Raw genomic sequence first — 15,324 nt, 5'->3', positions numbered from 1 at the left:
CCTCCTCCTCCTCCTCCTTCTTCTTCTTCTTCTTCTTCTTCTTTTTCTCAACTAAAAGAATTTAAGGATGTGAATGAAACTCTTTTATACTGATAATACTCTACTATTTATTACCTATGATATAACTGACTAGTAAGCCATCTTACTAGTGACTACTTTTGAAAAGAAATTTTTAGTGCTGAACAATTTAAAAATATCATTATTCACTAAAATCTTCCTTCAGTTTTAATAGCTTAAAACTACACTAAGCTTTCAGAATATCCAAATGCATATAAGTATGTGTATATGTGAATAATATAGGTATACATATATGTATATGTGTATGTCATATCATGCAGAACATATACACAAGATGTGTGTATGCCTGTATAGAGGATAGTACATAGAGAGAATATTTATATATATATATATATATATATATATATATATATATATATATATATATATATATATATTCTACATAATATTTTATATTCATGTTATATACATAATCTATATTCTCTATATATTTATGTAATTATATATATGTATAGTTATATACTCTCTAAGGTTGTAAATTGCAGAGCAGGTGCACATCTGCATTGGTAGAAGAAATTTCCTCGCTAGGAGGTTCCTATACTACAAAAATCATAGGGTTGACCCAAAATGCACAAAAACACACATACACATCTATATCTACATGGCTTTACAATTAATGAATTAATTATCCAGGCGTGGCCAGTGAAGGAGTTACTATTTTGGCTTGCCAAGTAGCTTATAGATAGATGCATTAGCTAAATTACTCTCCAGTAACAGTAATTTATCAAAAATAGGAGACTGAACTGGAAAGAGTTAACACATTTGCAAAATATCTATCTTACCTATGAACGTGAGTGGCTAGTTGTGGGTTAAAGGATATGGGAATAGATTAAACAATTGATTGTTTTATTACCTTATGAAGGTTTGTGAGTTCCTGAGCACAATGAGTTCTGAGTGGATCTTAAAATGGCCTTGTATTCAGAAGCAAGCTGATCAGAGAAAATGAGATTTGCCTCATGACAGACTGACTCTCAAACATTACTTAAAAAACAATTTGTTAGCCTTTGGCATTTACCATTTCCTGCCTGTTAGAACTCCTTCCCTGAAAAGAAAAAAAAAAGAAGAAAAAGCTGGAATTTTTTTTCTTCTAGTCTGACATTTATCAGAAAACACCCAGAGAGTGTTTTGGGGTAGGCAGCACCTAGGGCTCTAAATTAAACAATATTGTATGACACGGAAAATGGATACAAATCTTGTGCTGTATATACAGCAATTCCTTCCTCCCTCACTGAGTATTAATTGCCACAGAAGCCTGTCTAGTTCTTTGCAGGAGTAGGCAAAGGCAGAACATTTATAGGAATTAATGCTCTGTGTGTCTACAACACTGGGACCCCAAAGAACTAAAAAAGCGTGAATAAATGTATTCCAATTACAGTCTAATGCAGGTAATGGGTTTATAGTACTTAGAGGGTTGGATCTGTTCGGTGACAGCCTGCAGACATTAGGGGCCCCTCATGACTAGCCTGCAATGGAGGCATTATGGAGTGAGTTTTACTTTACGGCCTTTTCCATCAGATCATCCCCTTCCTTTCACACACAAGGTTAATTCACTTCTTGATCACATTATTTCCTCGCTGCTCTTTGACAATATAAAAATTCTGAGTGGACAGCTCAATCCCTCTTCCATCTCAGATTTGATTGTTATGGTATTGCCTGGCGTCCCTCCGAGGCCTCCAGCAGCCTTTGCTGCACTTTATGACACTTAAATGGCTAGCCTACAATTTCTCCATCTATTCACGAAATGCTGTTAATAACTCATTTCCAAAGAGGCCCTTCTTTATGTCTTGGCATTAAAGGATTTTTTATTAGGTGCCAGGATCGGTGACACACAGCCCCAGTAACCAAAGAGTTAATTAATCTGTTGAAATTTATTGCCTTTTATACTGCACTCAGTGTGACAGTCCCTAAGAGAAACAGATACTATATTTACAGCCCTGGCTGAAATATTCAGTAATATAGTCTGCATACTGACCCACTCCATCAGTGTGTGCCTTTTGCTGGAGTCTCCATTAATCAACTAAGATGGATTTGTGTAATCTATCTTCTTTCTTATTCTGAGATTCCAATAAATATTGAAATAATAATTTATTGATTACCCTGCAATATAAATGTGTAGTAAAGGCACCCAAGATATTTGCATGGTAATGCATTTTGAAAGTTCTTGGCATTCTGTGGATATGAAAAGGAAAAAAAAGGCCATGACACTGGTTGGGAGTGACATGATGTACTCTAGTATGGAAAGCCTGAACGTCATATATATATATATATATATATATATGCACATATATATAATGTATGTATGTCTGTGTGTGTCTGTGCATGTGTGTGTATATACATATATATACGTATACACACACATTATATATATATATATATATATATATATATATATATATATATATATACACATACATATTAGGAAGAAGAATGCTAAGATCATTTTTTTTGAGCTATCACAAGGGTAAACTACAAGGGAAATCAGGTTACTGTTCCTGAAATGCATCTGATAGTCAATTCTCAATTATCTACATCTGGCTTATTCACTTTGTGGATTAGCCTCAGCAAATTTTCATTCCCCAAATGACTTCTCTGTACAGCCTAGTGCATTCTCAACCCTATCCTTAGAGGATATGTGCTAAGGAAATACAAGAAAAAATTAGGAGATAGGAGCAGAGGTTCAAATAAGCAGGAATGCTTTCTATCTTCAACTCATCCAGAACTTTGGGGATTATTTTTCCCTAGCTTTGGAGGCTCCATAGGGACAAGACTTAGAAGGAGTGTTTTGGGCTGGACATGGTGGTGTATTCTGTAATTCCAGCTGTTAGGGAGGTTGAGACAAGTGGATCTCTTGAGCTGGGGATTTCTGAGCTGTGGAGATCTAGTCTGTTGGGTTTTTACACTAAGTTCATGTTTAATATGGTGAACTCCCTTGGTAGGAGTGTCACTAGATTACCTGCAGGTAGATGATCTGACCCAGGTTAGAATTAGAGTAGGTCAAAGCTCCTGGGCAATCAGAGTGGAACCCAGCCTGTGCTAAGGTAGGGATATCTAATCTTAAAAAGAAGTAGTTTGGGCATTTTTGTGTGAGGTGAGTCCAAGAATTTTGATAAGACTTTACCCATGCTTACAGAAGCTTTAGTTTTTATTTCAGTTTTATGCTTGACAGTTATCTGGCTTTTGCTTCATGCAGTATCTAAGCCAGAAAAGAATAGAAAAATGTAGGCTTTAAATTGTATTGCAGTAACACAGTCAACTGCACACAGAGATACCCCATCCTGTAAAACCAGTACTGTTCAGTTTTAAAACCCAATTCATTTACATTTAGACATATTTGATGTGTGTCAGGTTATAAGATGGGAAAATGTGACTAGTGAAGCCAGCTGAACGTACAGCATTTGTGATTCTTCAATTGTACCCTTATTCCTAACATCATGCACTGTGGTTTGTTGCAGGTGCAGTACTCTTGCTTGAATTCAATCATGTGCAGTTAATGCAACCCATTTCTAGTCTCCATAACAATTTATCTCAGTTTTGGGTAACTCTTTATGGCCAGGATAACTCTGCAGCACAGATGAAACTGTAATGCTCTGGATCTATTTTCTACTGCTTTCCTGATAAGGTTAACCAGATGGTGAAGTGTAATGGCTTAGCATATCGAAGTTTGACATATAGTAGATCATTCCCAAAATGGAAGTGGAGGAGCAAAGGGGTGATAGCTTTTTAGTTCATCTTCTTGGTCTAGTAATTGAAAATACTTTTTGAAAAAATTTTAGTCATAGTGGGTTGGGATGGGGCAAAGAAATGTCTAGATCAGAATTCCCTTGATATCTCTAAACGTGTTGTCTATCTTAATAGAACAAAAAAAAGCCTCTTTTATAACAATAGCTATAAATTCTTATGGAAATGACATGTTACACTCAGTTAAAAAAACATTTTAAGAAACTCTAACAAAAAGGAAGACTTTTTGTGAAGATTTGAGAATAGAATATTTTTCCTTTTCATGATTTCATCATGGTGATTGCTCCACAAATCAAGTCATATGGTGTTCCTTTTATGTTATGCATGCCCCATTGAGATACCATCTAAAATCGGCCATTGTCAAAATGCCATAGAAATAAATCACTTGATTTACCAGCTGTTTGTGCTCCGTGCCCTGAGTGACGATTCTTAATCCCTAGATAGTTACTTTCCAGAGGTGGAGGGCATGGTATTTATTTCAGAGTTGATTACTGATAACTTATGAACACAGTTTTGGCAATGGAATTTTTTTTCAGTGGCACTTGTTGTCAGGTATAAATAAACAGGCAAGGGGCAAGCAGGGCTGCACATACAATGGCCTTATTGCTACAACCTCCATCCTAGAGAAGACTGGGGTAGGCAACAAAGCCACTCAAGAGCAAGTTGAAGGATTTCAAAGGGAATAAAAACCACTTACTTTTGCTGCATAGCGCCCTCTGGTGCACACAATGAATGGGTAACTAGCTGACTATTTCAGATGACAAGAGACTGTCAGGAGCCTTGAATGATTTCTGGGTTCCTTCTGGAGACTAAGCATATTTCTTTGGGCACTAAAATTGCTAATAAATGACATATTATTATGTTATTGTGATTATTCTTAGTGTCTTAACTCTGAGAATATCTCCAATTTATCATATATGCATATATCATATCATGTTTATGATAAATTGGAGATAATCTCAGAGCAGGTATATGTATGTATGTATGATGTATGTATGTATATACATACATACATACATACATACATACATACATACATACATGGATGTATACATACACACATGCATACGTACACAAAACGTATCTCAACTCTGAGGTAAATGCCATGCCTTCCACCTTTAGAAAGTAACTATCCAGGGACTGACAATTTGTCACTTAAGATAAGGAGTTCAAACAACTGGTAAATCAAGTGGTTTAATTCTATGTCATTTTAATAGTGGCTGATTTTAGTGTCGGAGGCCAGATTTGAACTCAAGAGAATGCCAGGCATGGAGTTAGGAAGACTCCTCTTCCTGAGTTCAAATCGAGCCTCAGACGTTTACAAGCTGTGTGACCCTGGACAAGTCACTTAACTCTGCTTACCCCAGTGTCCTCATCTGTAAAATTATCTGGAAAAGGAAATGGCAGTATCTTTGCCAAGAAAACCCCAAATGGGTCACAAAGAGTCAGACGTGATTGAAATAACTAAACAGCAAACTACATATGTATATATACACATACATACATGTATACACAATATACATATATGCATACATATATATATATATATATATACGTAGAGATGCTCCTCTACATACATATAGCTATATAATACATACTTATATGTACATGTATATACATAATACATATGCACACACACAAGCACACACACACACACATATATACACACACACAATACATAGTTTGCATATAATTCTTTGCATGTTTTCTCCCCCATTAGACTGTGAGTTCACTGAGAACAGGAACTGTCTTTTTCCCTTTTTTTTTTTATCCTCAGTGCTTAGCACAGCACCTGGCACATAGTAACTGGTGCTTAATAAATGCCAGTTGATTGGCTGATCATCTTAATATTAGTACTTTTAATTTATGACAATATATCTTGGTTAAGTTCTTCCCAGAATTTCTGTTTGATCCAACAGATATTTATTAAGTGCTTACCATTTGCAGGCTATTATTATATGAGGTACTTTGGGGGAGTTATAAAATGAATGTCTTTAAAGTATTTATAATAATGTATGATAAAACTGAATTACAATCTAATAGGGACACATAGGATCATAGATTTACAACAGGAAGGTGCTTTAAAGGCCATCACATCCAATCTCTTCATTTTACAGATGAGGCAACTGAGGACCACTGAGGTTAAGTGATTGTGTCATTCTACAGAGGAGAGGGAGTAACCAAGTCAGGATTTAAACACTTTAGATCAATCATTTCACCTAATGGGTCTACGTTTCCTCTTCCATAAAATGAGGAAGCCCCACTACTTAATAGCTAAGGTCTCTTCCAGCTCTCATAGTCTTTGTGATTCAATAGAAGTTTCTGCCAAGGTGAAATGTAGATCACAACCAGTCTATGACTTAATAGTTAAATCACAGGGAATTGTCTACCACACATAAAGGTTAAGTGACTTCCCCAAGTCTTTCTGACTCCAAGATCAACATTCTATTCATTATGCAAAGGCACTGCCTCTTCAGTAAAAGAATTATAACATAAATGAAGTAGAATATGTGTCATTGAAAAGATACTAAGTGCTGTGGTATTCTACTTAGGTGGAATAGGAAAGGCTTCATGGAAGAAGTGAACAGAGATATTTGAAAAGGGGAGTGAGATCTCCATGGGCAGAGTTGGCTAGACACCCTACTGGGCAGAAAAGGGGACAACAAAGCAAAGGTAAAATGTGTAGACAGTGCAGCTTTCTCTGTGGAATAGTCTAGGCCCCAGCACAGGCTATTTGTAAGATAATAAGGGGGAGTTACCTGGAAAGAAACTTACTCACAAGTTTGGACTTTATTTGGGAGGCCATGGGAGTGATAGCAAGTTACTGAGTCATCCAGGCTACCATGGATAAGAACGTTTGAGAAAATTAGTTATTATAATCAATAGCTAGAATTATTGCAACTAGTTTAGATATAGTGAGAAAATAGCATGAGGTAGATAGAGAGCTGGCCTCAGGGTCAGGAAGATCTGGGTTCAAATCTTTCTTCTGATACATACTATCTGTGTTACCTGGGTAATTCATTTAACTTCCTCGTACCCTACACATCTGTCTAAGACTGTAAGTTGCAGAGAAGACTCTATCTACATCTAGTGGTAAAAGGGATTTCCCTTTGGGAGCTCCCTCCATTGATGAAATTTACGGGTCTGTTTAAAAAAATTAGATATAGCATAATTTGTATTAACAAGCAGTAAGAGCTTTGGTGGTAATATTTGGACCTGTTGGTTTAGGTGAATCCCAGAATATAAGTCAGAATGTAACAGGGTGAAAGGGAGTTGAATGTAATGCACCCCCTTCCCCCCAGCCTGAGTGCTTCTGTGGTGATGGAAGTAGTGAGATAGTATTCAGGAATAGAGCACCTGGTAAATAGGCAATAGGGACTGCTAGAGTGAGAGTGATTTTAGTCAACAAGCATTTATTAAGCACTTCCTATATGCTAGGCACTGTGTACTAAGTGCTGGAGATACAAAGACAAAACACAGTCCCTGTCCAGAAGGAGAGTACATTCTAATGAAAGAGACATGTGAATAACTATGTACATAATAAGATCTGTAAAGAACAGATAAAAGATGGACAGTCTGAATCAGGAGGTAGTAACAGGTGGGGGTCTGGGAAAGGCTTCCTGAAGAAGATGATTAATGTAGCATGAATTTTTGAACCCCAGCAGTTATATAAAATAAAGATGGGAACATGAGTCCGTGCTTTTCCTTGCCCCTTTAACACTAGTGTTCATCTCTCTTTGCCTTCTTTTTCTTTTTTTTAAATAACCTTTCCCTTTGGTCAATAATTATGTATTATTTAGGCTTCAATTAATTAGTCAACCAACAAGCATTTATTATTTAGTACCTACTATGTACCAAGGGCGTGCTAAGTATTGGGGGACACAAAGATAATCTATAAAATATGGGTGCAAAGTTTTGTCTGAATGTTTGTGGAACATACAAGCTCACAAGAAATATGGGCCTTAAGTCTTCCACGGTTGGTCCAGTTGTCCTTATAATAATCTATGAGGTGGCTGCTTAGAAGTAGCTAGGGGGTGAAGTGGATGGAATGTTGGGTCTAGAGTTAGGAACCCCTGAGTTCAAATTCAGCCTCATATACTCACTGGCTGTGTGATCCTGCACAAGTCACTTAACTTCTTTCTGCCTCATTTTCCTCATCTGTAAAATGGGGATAATAACAGCCCCTACCTACCAGGGATATTGTGAGGATCAAATGAGATAATGTCTATAAAGTGCTTAGCATAGTGCCTGACACACTTAATGCTTATTTCCCTCTCTTCTCCTCTTGATGCTTTTAGTGGTGGATACTAGAAATGCGGGAGATATTAAGGATAGGTAGGGTATATTTAGAGGAAAGGTACTAGTCTTCCAATAATATACGTGAAAGGGAAAGACAATCTGAAACAAGGTATTTGTAGTGGTAACAGAAAGCAAGTATGCCCTCTATGAGGCCTTCTCAGATCCTACCGATAGCCAGTGTTCTCTTCCTACTCAATTTCCTTGTGTTTACTTATCTATTTCAGTCCCTGAAATAGAAGGAAATCTCAAGGTCAGGGGGTATTTCATAATTTGCCTTTGTATTCCCAGAGCTTACCATAATGCCTTATGTATGGCAGGCATTTAATTAAAATGTATTGATTCAGTATGAAAGACACTGTGGTCGCCCTCAGTAAGTTGCTTAGCTTCCCTCACCTAAAAAATGAAGGAATTCCACTAGTTGGTTTTCAAGGTTCTTTTCAATTCTAACATTTTATGGTTCTACTGGTCTCTGTGGTCCTTTTCCAGTCTAAGACACTGTGAATCACTATAAGCCAAGGTCAAATCTGTAAGATCTGGTAACTAAGTAGGTTTGGAGGGAGAGAGGAAGATCAGAAGTCTGGTTACTAGGGACGTTCATTTAAAGTATACTTTAAAACCATATTTATTTACTTGTCCTTGAGAGGCAATATTGTGTAGTAGAGAGAACATTGGTTTGGGAGTTAAAAGACCTGGTTTTGAGTCAAGGCTTTGACACTTACTATACGTATGACTATGGGCAAGTCACTTGAATCTCACATCCCTTTTCTGTAAAATTGTTAAACTTTTATTTGTACCACTCATCTCACAGAGATATTGTGAAGCCGAGGCTTTATAAACCTTAAAATAGCATGTGAACCTGAGCCATTATTGTTATTTTAGATTGACGGACTACAATGCCAGGAATGCTTTTCAATAGTTGCATAACCCTTAGTGTCTACTAAACTTGGCATTTAAAAAATAGTTTTCTTTTTGTCCATTGATTTAGATTCTCTGGTATTTCCTGGCCAGGCTCTTTAATTCGATCTCCTTTTATAGTAATTCTGCTTTCTGTTCATTTCCTTTACCTTCTTCTCTGATGAAATGTCTCCTGGAATGTAAAGTTCAGAGCCAGATCTTTGAATCATGAAAAAGGTAAGTAGAGGTTTGCAATTATTCATCAGTTTAGGTTAGGTCAACAACTAAATGCATTATTTTACAGAGTTGAGTAGCATATAAGGGTTGCCACCTCCTATTCCCACCAAATTCTGTGTGCCTCTAAATACAGCAGGTGTTTAGCTGTTCCTGAAATTCTTGGGAAATAGAAACCCTTAGGCCAAAGTTTTAAATCCTGGGCCAGACCTAGAGCTTTTTAGGGTCCTGGTGTCATTCTAGTGATTTAGACTGAAATTGGGGCAGGCCAAGGAAAACTAGAGTGGTCCTTGATATAGGAGACCATTGGGATGATGACTTTTCCAGAGGGACTGTTCTGCTGAGATTTCTGGACACTGAAGGAGGGACTTTGGGAATATCCTTTCTCACTAGAAATTCTCAGTCTTTCTAGGGTTGGCCTGGGTATACAGTGGACCCCCTTGGACAACTTCATATCTTGGTACACCCTTGGCCTTTACCTGGTCAGAATCTGCAGGCTTAGAATGGCCTCATGAGCCCCCAAGCATTCCAAGAGTCTGGAGTGGAGTCAAGAATTTTCCTGCAGTCTAAATGCCCTAAATTATCTAAAGAGGAAAGTGTCTAACTTTTGATAGCTGCAGGTTGATCATGGGATAATGACAGAACCAATAAAGCAAATTACCACCAGAGAATCATAAACCTTTAGATATCATCTCTTTAAAAAAAAAACAACTTCATTTTAAAGATGAAGAAATTAAGGCTGAGAAGGATTACATGACTTGACCAAGGTCATGTAGTTACTCCCTAGATTTTCTAATATAGTTCCTAGCATGTTCTTTTTCACTATCCCATGAATAATGTGTGTGTATGTGTGTATAGCACCATTTTTTTTTACTGCATTGTTAGGGAACTAGGACTTTCCGTAGCAATGAAATTTTCAATATAATTGAAGCTTACATAAATAACCTACATATTTCAAAACTTTAAAACATTTTCTTGGTAGAAATATTTCTAAAACATACACTTCTGTATCATCTTAAAAGAGTTTGAAAGACACTATTTAACATTTTCTCAGTGATTCAGAGTCATCATTATGAATCTCAATTTAATAATAAATCCTCTGGTAACAAAAACCTTTAATAACCAATCTGTGCTAAGAAATCACAGAAAATTTTGTAAATCATGGAAACTGTAGCTATAAGCATTGATAACCAAACATGATTAGGATATCTCTGGGTATAGTTCTATTTTTCCTCATTCCATGGAAGGCATACAGGGCATGCTTAAAAAAAAACATGGAGTAGTCTGAGATTTGCTGTTGGAATTCTCAGCTTTTCTTTCCTGTACCCCTTTCCTTCCTCACTGACAAATTCTTTGTCCATTTCAGATACCCAGTGCCCTTCGGTTCACTTCTGTTCTATCAAAAAGGGAGAGGATCTGTTATCTATTTATGGTTCCTGATTTATTGATTAATTATACTTTTGTGTGATTTAGTTTACTTCAATAAGCATTTTAAGTCTTTTATTTCTATCTGTGTAAGGAAAGGATTTTATATTCAGTTAAATGTTATCTTTGTTGTTGTTAATTTTTTTTTTAGGTCCAAACCTGTGATTTCACTATTCCATAGGTAAGAACAAATATTTTTCAATCCTGGAAGATGCCCTGGCTCCCCTAGTGAGGTCCAGGAAGGAACCTGCCTAGGGGAAGGAGGCAAAAGTACCAGCTTCTTAAGTCAAATGATAACTGAGTGATAGAGAAGTCAAATTGTCTCTTACAGCAGGCTGTGTACTCTTTTCTATATTCAAGTGACTTCTGGAGATAGTAGTATATGTTGGGGCTCTTGCAGTGGGCACGAGGTCCCATAGAGTCTACCCGTGCGTATCTATGTTATAGCTGATAAATAAAGCTATGGACATATAGAAACAGAGTTTAAACTTTAGGGTTCCTCAATATTCTTTCTTTGGCTTATGCCACTACCAAGGTTTCCTTTTGGGAGCATCAGAGTTGGCTTAAATCCAGATCTCTATGTCATAAGGAAATAATCCTCAGATCCCATGCAAATGCTCAGGGTAATAAAACAATAAAATAACTAATACTTATATGGTGCTCTAAGGTTTACAAAATACTTTATATGCAAGACCTCATTTTATCTTCATCACATCACTGTGACCTAGGTACTATTATTATGCTCATTTTTTAGATGAGGAAGCTGAGGTTTAGAGAGGTTAAATGATATGCCCAGAGTCACCTAGATAGTCAGAAGCAGAATTTGAACTTTGGTTTTCAGGATTCTAAATTTTTTCTACTATACCATCAAGGCTTTAACACCTCCAAAAACTACACAAAAAGACTCACATCTGAATACATTAAGAACTAAACTTCTTTTCTCTTTCAGAGGAACTTCAGCAAAGATCAATGGAATCCTTTAGATTTAGAGCATTACTCTGGGTGGGTCCCTCTCACAATGGAAAAGTATTTGGAAATGCTAGAGTAATGTCACACACCCCTCCATTAAGCAACAACCCCTCCCTACCCTGCCACAAACCTATAGAGCCTCCATATTAATAGCTCTACTTTGGGATTTAGGTTTTCCCTATAAGGGGAAAGTGCTCAGGGTGGCTAGAGCTGTGACCCTCTGCCACCTGACTCCCCAAACCTGCACTGTACACATAAATCACAGTACCAGTTAAGATTCCAGTCTAATTATATGGTTTACCTACTGGGTCTTTTCACTGAAGCTCTGGTTTTCTCTAAGACCAGAACGCTTCCACTGGATTCCTAAGGGTTACAGAGCAAAGCGATCAGCACTAGAACAATTTGTACTATTATGATGACATTTTTAAAAAAAGGACCAGTTTGAAAGACTAGCTATGATCAATGCAATGGGTAACCATGACTAGAAAACTGATCATAGAGAACACTACCCACTCCTGAGAGAGAGAGAAAATGAATTGAATATGAAAAATCATATATACACATCTTTGGTCATGGGCAATGTAGGAATTTGTTTTGCCCGATTATGTATATTTGTTAGAATATTTTTTTCCCAGTGGAGGAGGGGTGGAGAGGGAGAGAGAGACAGAGAGAGAAAGACAGAGAAAGAGAGAGAGAGAGAGAATATTTGCTAATTGAAAAAAATAAACTTTAAAAAAAAATAGAATTCCTCCATTTGGTTTCCTTCATTTGAGCCTGATTCCTTAATACCCATAGTTTGTTGAAGGAAATACATGTCTTCTGTTTCTGCAGGGTACAAAATTAATATGTACCTGATTGGCACTTTTCTATATACTTTCCCAGGTCTGGTTTTCTGTCTTTCTTCTAGCTTTCCAACTTCTCCATTTAAATACCAAGTCTAAAGTTATAGCCCAGGTATGTGAACTGATCACAAATCCGCCGAACATCCTAAATGTAATGTCAGTGGGGAAACCCTAGACAAAGCAAGGGATTCACATGGCATTAAAAAGCTGTGGAGGAAAGTTCATGCCTTGTTAAGGGGATGTTATCAATGTAATAATTCATTAGTTGAAGACTTCATACATGGGGAGACATCATTCATTTTAACCTGGATTTTTACTTGTGCCCTATATTAGGCTTTGTGAATATATGACATAATGGAAAACACTTTCTGCCCTCAAAAAGCTTACATTCTACCTAGGGGTGCAACATACACACAGACAACTAAAGAAAATATCCTTTGAGGAGAGAACCAGGGATGTGCTGGAGCCAGCTGGAACCAGTTCAGGAGACCCCTTATTAAATTTTAGTGTGATCATTTACACCTCAGAAATTGGCAAATGCTACAAATATGGTTTGATTTATCATTTTTTTTGTTGATTATCTAGAATTAAGAAAGTGATGGAGAAAATCTTAATAATATATATTAAACATAAAAGTATGTTGTGCATACATTTCTCCCCTTCAGGGAAATGATTGTGAAACATTTGCCAGCACAACACAGGAGAGAGCAGAAAAGTAGGGGCGTCAGTTAAGATGGCACTGGATCTTTGAAGGAAGTAGGGATCCTGAGAAGTGAAAGCTATGCATGCCAGGCATAGAGGACAGACTGTCTATGAAGATGAAGAGATAAGACATGGAAGGATATATGTGGAGTCAGTTTTTCTGGAATGGAGGACATGAAAAGGAGTGCAATTAATTAATTGGGAAAGATCAGCTGGAGCCAAATTATGAAGGCTTTAAATGCCTAACAGAGGAGTTTACATTTTATTCTAAATGCAATTAAGTGACTGGATTCACTGGAATGACTGAAGATTCCTGACCACAACAATCATATGATCATACCTGTGTGGAAGATTATTTTGACAGCTGTGTAGGGGAGGACTCTGAGAAAGGAGAACTGGAAATGAGGAGGCCATTGAAGAAACTATTGCAATACTCCAGGAAAGAAGTGATGAAAATCTGAACTAGAGTAGTTGCTATGTTAATAAAGGGAAGAGGAAAATGTGAGAGATGACTATGAAGGGGATAAATAAAATATGACAACTGATTGGTGATCGTGGAAGATGAGAAAGAGGGAAAAGGATGACTGAGGACATGAATGTTGGTGATTGGAAGGATATTGTGCCCTCAACAGAAATAGGAAAATTTGGAAGAGCAGCAAGTTGAAGGGAGAATATTAAAAGTTCTATTTTGGACATATCGAGTATGACATGCCTATAGGACATTCAGGTAGGGTTATCCCAGCAGGTGATTGGTGAGCTAGAGTACAGGAGAGAGATTAGGATTAAGTATTGATATAGATATTACTTGCACAGAAATGATAATCGCATCCCCCAGAACTGGTGAAATCATCAAGAGAAGTGGATCTTAGTACTATAGTTGTATGAACATGAGGGATATTCATTGTTAGGGGCTTGGGCACAGAAAATGAAATAGCCAAGGATAATGGAGCAATTAGGCAGATAAGGGGAGAATCAGGAGATTCTCATTAACTGGCAAAGTAGATAGAGCCCTGGGCCTGGAGTCATGATTCCCTGAATTCAAATTTACCTCAGACTAGTTGTGTGATCCTGTGTTAGCCATAGGATAGAGAATCATCATCTAACTGAGGCTCTCACTCTAAAAATTCCTGTGATTATAGAAAGCAGCCTTAGTATATTATCTCTTTCAAATACTACTGAAGAAGGAAGATGGGACAAGGCATATGTACAAGTAAACACCAGTGGCTAGGTCTCCCCAGGGCCTAGAAAAGCTCACTCTTAATATTTGTTCCTTTGCCTTTTCCCCCAATATGACAGCGAATGATGCACAATGAGGAGATGCCTTGAATTGGACATATGCTTGGCTCCTGGTCAGGCTTGGTGCTCAAGATCCCACTACTGAATAAGTTCTTGTGGCAAAATGCCTCATTCTGGTAGAGGGTTACCTCAACCCTTCCTAGTTGTGGAAAGTTAACTTTTGTTTTTCTCATAAAGTTCAATGAAGTAATATGGAATAAGTGGTGATGAGTTACAAACCTAGGACAAAGTCCTCATCAGTGGGCAACAACAAAGGCTTTTGTGCTTTGTATAAAGAGATATAGGATCATAGATCTAGAACTGGAAGGGATCTCAAAGGCCATCTAGTCCAACCCCCTTCATTTTACAGATGAGGAATCTGAGGCTCAAGATGTCATCTGTGCTATAACCAAGAAACATGAGTAGAGCAAATGAGGACCCAAGGCAATGCCTGGGCATTCCCACTACATGTATATTATTTAACAGGAAAAATATTTCTATGTAATTATAATGCATATGTATGTTTATGCTTTTCTGAATGTGTTAACAGAATTTAAAAAAATAGTTTCTAAAAATTCTGCCTTTCAGCCTACATAGTAAGAACATTTTGCCTTTATATAGACTTAATTCCTAAGAACTGAAAGGTCTTTGTAGACCCTCATTGGTTTATACAATATTTGAGGCTAGTAGCCATTTTATATAACATAGAAACACACAAATTATGTTGTGTGTTGAGTGATAGGCAATGATCATTGATATACTTTTGAACACTCAGGCAAATTCATCTTGTTTTCCTTTTTAATCAGTCATTTGAAGATTTTAGGCAATGTCCATATCCCTCTAAGAGAGAAACAATGACATTTCGACA

This window comes from Phascolarctos cinereus, unplaced genomic scaffold (assembly GCF_003287225.1).
Source record: "Phascolarctos cinereus isolate Bilbo 61053 unplaced genomic scaffold, phaCin_HiC Scaffold_4;HRSCAF=312, whole genome shotgun sequence".
In the NCBI taxonomy this organism is placed as follows: Eukaryota; Metazoa; Chordata; class Mammalia; order Diprotodontia; family Phascolarctidae; genus Phascolarctos; species Phascolarctos cinereus.
This window is presented reverse-complemented; position numbering follows the sequence as displayed.